Source organism: Lolium rigidum, chromosome 2, assembly GCF_022539505.1.
Source record: "Lolium rigidum isolate FL_2022 chromosome 2, APGP_CSIRO_Lrig_0.1, whole genome shotgun sequence".
Classification (NCBI taxonomy): domain Eukaryota; kingdom Viridiplantae; phylum Streptophyta; class Magnoliopsida; order Poales; family Poaceae; genus Lolium; species Lolium rigidum.
This window is the reverse complement of record NC_061509.1, coordinates 242,889,263-242,894,926: the sequence shown is the minus strand read 5'-3', so window position 1 is coordinate 242,894,926 and position 5,664 is coordinate 242,889,263.

Sequence of the window (5,664 nt, the reverse complement as noted above, 5' to 3'; positions counted from 1 at the left end):
TCCGGCCCGCCCGGATATTTGGCGCCGGAGGAAGATAACTTCCATGCCAGATTCTATAGCGTGCAAATCCTGGTCCTTAGCCAATTTAGGGTGGGCCGGATGTAAATCACATCCAGCCACAAACTTACGGGGCAACTTCTGGCCAAGAAGGTCGACTTGGCTAGCGCACGGGAAGTGGGGTGGATGGAAACTCCATCCGGCCCCAAACTTCAGGCCAAATGTCCAGCCTGGCCTTTTTGCCTTTGAATTCCTTAGCGCTTTGTGGGCGGAACTTCCGGCCGCGTGGGGGGCAGAACTTCCGGCCTAGAGAGATTTCCTCTTCTTTCCTTTCAAACCATCAACAAAATCGCTTTCTCCTCATATGTCATCTTCCACCAAGAGTAAAGACCATATACCAAATACAAATGCACCAGGTACAAGACCAAAACAGATGATTCCTACGCATTTGAGCACATATGGTAAAATTATAATTAAAGTGTTGTTATCAAACACCTAAAATACTAGGGATAGAGCATGCTCTTTCACTACCGGACCCGGCAGAACGAGGCCCCACTCTCCATCATGTTACGGTCATGGTGACGGTCGAGGAGACGGCCAAGGCCTTTGACCCTTTGTCCTGCTGCTGCTGGACCTATTGCTTTAAACATCGACATCAGAGTCACAAAGATGCCATTCGCAACACCCCTTTGTTCTTGTCCCTGTAAATGTTTCCAACACAGAAGTTAGACCACAGCAAAAGTGACTCAAATAAAGAAAATGCATAAGGATATTGTTATCACCAGATTTTGGCCAAATCAGGAGGTGGGCCGTAAGGGAGATGGGCTTGGAAGATTACACGTGGAAGATCTCTGAAGCGGCCTTGCACGAAGAGTTTGGGCTAGATTGCCCGTGTATCTTTAATTATAGTAGATTACATCTTAGATTAAAAGTTAGAGTTTATATCGTGCACGGTGGGGATTGTTCCCACGTTAGAAAGTCCCCTGGACTATAAATATGTATCTAGGGTTTATGAAATAAACAACAACCAACGTTCAACCAACCAATCAATCTCGGCGCATCGCCAACTCCTTCGTCTCGAGGGTTTCTACCGGTAAGCATCATGTCTGCCTAGATCGCATCTTGCGATCTAGGCAGCCAGGCTTTATGTTGTTCATGCGTTGCTCGTTCTGAAGCCTTTTTGATGGCGAGCAACGTAGTTATCATAGATGTGTTAAGGGTTAGCATAGTTCTTCGTATAACATGCTATCGTAGTGCAACCCTTGCATATCTAGCCGCCCTTACACCTATCTTAGGTGTAGGGGCGGCACCCCGCTTGATCATAATTTAGTAGATCCGATCCGTTACGGTTGCTCCTTGTTCTTCAAGGATTAGTTTAATATCTGCAATAGTTAGGCCTTACAAAGGGTTGGAGGATCCAGCGGCACGTAGGGTGTCGTTTGCTAGTCCTAGGCGAGGATGTTCCGGGGATCAACCTCGTGTTGGTTTTTAGGCCCTATCTAGGATCGGCTTACGATCACCGTGCGTGGCCGCGAGGCCCAATCGTGAGTAGGATGATCCGATTATGCGGTGAAAACCCTAAATCGTCGTAGATCGCATTAGCTTTATCTTGATCAAGCAGGACCACCATATATTCGTGCACCCCGTACGAATCATGGGTGGATCGGCTCCCTGAGCCGATTCACGGGATAACTCGAGAGCCGATCGAGGCTCGTATTTAATGTTTACGTGTATGCCATGCGAGAAACTAAGCGAGGCATCTCCATCACCTTCCTGACCAGGTATAGGTCAGGTGGCACGCCCTTGCATCAGCATCGGACGTGTGTACCAGAGGCTTTGCGGGCCGTCGCTCGGAGGGACCAGGGCCAGCCGAAGCCCTAGGTTGTTCCCGGCTCTACTGTGTTGCCCGTCGCTGCCCGCCGGTGGGTTTTGACCGCAACACATTCTGGCACGCCGGTGGGACAAGCTTCGACATCAACCACCTCGCCATCTACATCTGAGATGGCGGACGGCACTCCGAGTCACGTACGAGGATCTGACCGACGAGCTCAAGAAGAAGTATGACGAGATCAAAGTCATCCTCGAAGCCGACCTCATCGGCTCTTTCCACAGAACCCGTTCACATGGCATCAGGTGGAAGGGGTTCTCACCTAATGGTGCACTCGATGGGATAGACCTCTGCGCCCCGTCGGAAGAACGCACCAGGTCCCCGCGGCGAGAGATCAACTACTTGGTGGCTCACTCGCTACACCGCCACTCTGAGAACCTGGTAAACACGTTGGAGCGTGTCGCTCTTCGCGTGATTCAGGAGATCATGAGGCACCAGTACTCGCCGTCAGGACCAGCTCTCGGGACGCATCAAGGAGAGTTGCCACTCCAGTCCCGTCCACCGCTGCCATTTGGGTTGGCAGCACCAGAAGTGCCGACTTCATCGGCATTCGTCGTCTACAAGATCGGTGGTGACCCTAGCGACTACCAGTTCTTGCATGAGGCGCCTAAGGAGATCCCTCACGGGTACACGTGCACGTATGTGCCAGATTGCGGTAACTGGGCGCTCACAAACCAGGCCACAACATCAGGGACTTCTGGGAAAACAGGAGGAACGTCAGCGACAGATCTTGAGAAGCAGACGTGGCTAACTAAGTACGCCACCCCGACGAACCTCCGCGAGCTCAGCTCCTGCAGTTGGCTCGTAGCTGGAAAAGCAAACATGGCTGGCTAAGTACGCCACCCCGGCGAATCTTCGAGTTCAACTCCCGCAGCCCGGCACGGCGGATCAGATCAGCACCATATCGAGAGACCAGTTCGGCATGGTGCCGAAAAGGAGGGCAATCGGCTATTCCAAGCCGTACCTCGACGACTACGAATTGATCCCGCTACCACCTAAATATCGGCTCCCCGATTTCTCCAAATTCGGTGGATCGGATGGTTCCAGCTCCATCGAGCATGTGGGCCGATATTTGGCACAGCTAGGAACGGCCTCGGTGTCGGATTCCCTACGCGTGAGGTTCTTCTCACGGTCCCTCACGGGATCGGCTTTCGGGTGGTACACCTCGTTGCCACCAGACTCGATCCGGACTTGGAAGCAGTTGGAAGAACAGTTCCATATGCAGTACCACTCAGAGGCTTCCGAGTCTGGCCTTGCCGATCTAGCACAAATACGTCAGAAGCGTGGAGAAACTGTGACAGAATACATCCAGCGCTTCAGGAATCTTAGGAACCGATGTTATTCGGTTCGTGTGACCGAAAAGGAAGCGAGTCGAGTTGGCGTGAGCGGGCCTTGCAACACCGCTCAAGGACATGGCCTCCCAAGCGAGACTACCCCTCACCGGCGCACATGGTTCGAAACTGTCGGCATATGAACAGCGCCACCCGGACCTGTACCAGGACAAATTCAAGCGTGCGGTAGTCCCGGTCGAGGCGAGAGAAGACGAAGTTTCTGCGGGAGATCAAGAGGTAGCAGTGGCTGAATGGACTCGGGGGAACCCCGTGTCCTGCAAATGGGTAAAGCCACCAGGCCCGCCTAGGGGGTTTGATTTTGACGTGACCAAAACTGAGCAAATCTTCGACCTCCTGCTCAAGGAGAAGCAGTTGACGATTCCCAAAGGTCTCAAATTCCCCACGGTACAAGAGCTGAACGGAAAGCCATACTGCAAATGGCATAACTCGCTCTCCCATGCCACCAACGACTGCAGGGTGTGGCGTCAGCACATCCAATCGGCGATAGAAAAAGGACGTCTGATTTTCAACCAGTACGCCATGAAGGTCGACACCCAACCCTTCCCCGCCGTTAACATGGTGGAATGCACTTACCCTGAAGGTTGCCAGCCAGGATCCTCGTTCAGCATCAACATGGTAGGACCCGGGCACCACTCCGGCAAAGATGGAGACGAGGGCAGCTGCTCTCGTAGCAAGGACACGAGAGGAGGCCGCTCCACGCGATCGGCTCCGTCATGATGGCAAGCGCTACGTCACGGAGGGAGAAGTGAAGAACATGAGATATCAGCGACCCCTCTCGATCACCTCCTCAACAAGTATGTGAGTCGGTATGACCAACGCCGACGATCCGAGCGATGATGATGAAAGAGATCGTCCGGCTAGAGAAGCCAGAAGACATCGTCGGCACGATCACGATGAGGAGGAGAACGAGCGTCGTGCCAAAGGAAAATCAAGGGAGCAAGATGACAACGACAGGCACTGGGACTGCCCCTTCTTCAGACACTGCTGGGATTCAGGAATGAGCCGATTGCCCACAATCGGCAATTGCCCAGAATGCAACCAGAAGAAGAAGGAGGCAGCCAACGTGTCCGTGTTCAAGCGCTTAGGGCCTCTCCCGCCACAAAGCAAACGCGCTGAGTCCCCTCGATGGGAAGATCTCGAGGATTCAGAGGACGAGGGACAAGAAGAAGAAGAAGATAGGTACCACCGTCCAAGGTGGTGCCCTGATGGACTCAGCCGTTCCCAAAAGCGCAGGGTTCAGCGATTGCGTGGCCTGGAGGAAGCCGAAAGGTTATACTTGCATACGCTAAGGAAGGCACGACCTGATCTGGCTGCGAAAGTTCAGCGAACCCTGGACGAAGAGGGTCGTCCACGGAGAATGGAGTGGCGTCCCAAGCAAAGGAAAGCCGACGATGAAACATCGGCTGGTACAAACATGGTGCTAGTCCTTCCGACAGAGTTTAGTGCTCCACGGTTACACGATGCACTCAAGGTGGACGACAGCAAGCGCATCAACATGATAAAGTCAGAGGTTGGGCTGGTTTTATCCACCAGCCTGACCGAGTAGCGAGAACAAACCGATGAGCAAACGGGGCGAGGCTGATCCTTGTGATCGGCCCCGAAAATTATGAAGGGACATTACAGAACCTTCAGCGCTTCAATCGATATGGGGGCCGATTCCAGCAATCGGCCAAAATTATCTTCACCACATGTTCTGCTTGTGTTCAACATCGATCTACTGGGCAGTGGCCACGTCGGCGGATGAAAGTCAACACGAATCCTCGCGGAGCCGACATGCAAGCACAGTGCCCTGGCTAACTACAAAGCCGATATCTGCAGTCACCTGGCAGATTCGGCTCGGGGGGCATATAGTCAGATGAACATGTGCAGATAAACATGTGTAAACACGTGTGCAGTGAAACGTTATGGGCCGATTAGGAAAAATCGGCCAGTAAAAAAAAATTTCATAACAACATACAGCCGATGCTAGGGCATCGACTTTAGAATTAAGAAGCGAAGCCGATGCGCAGCCATCGACTCTAGTACAGTTACACAAGACCAAGACCTACTGGCTATTGTGCTCAAGGTTCACATTTTCGCCAAGATGGTTTTCAGTTTGGTGTTTCGTTTATAACATCGGCGTTCAGTGGAAGAAAGCTGATCAATGACCTATGCATCCTCGCCGGTATTCTCGCCTTGATTAAGGCTCGGGGGGCAGCTAACTTGGTAGATGTTCCGTTGCGGGAGCCGATTGGAGTCGCATCGACTGACCCTGCATCGCGATCTTTTCTGAAAGCAGTTCGGGTGTTGCAAAAGAAAACTGCTAAAGCTACGGAGAGGAACCGGAAAAGGAGGTCGTCGGCTTTACAGGTTTTGGACCGTCCTGTTGCTGCAAGAAAAGGAAAGGGACTGGATTCTCAAAATAGCCGATGAGTAGTCATCAGCTAA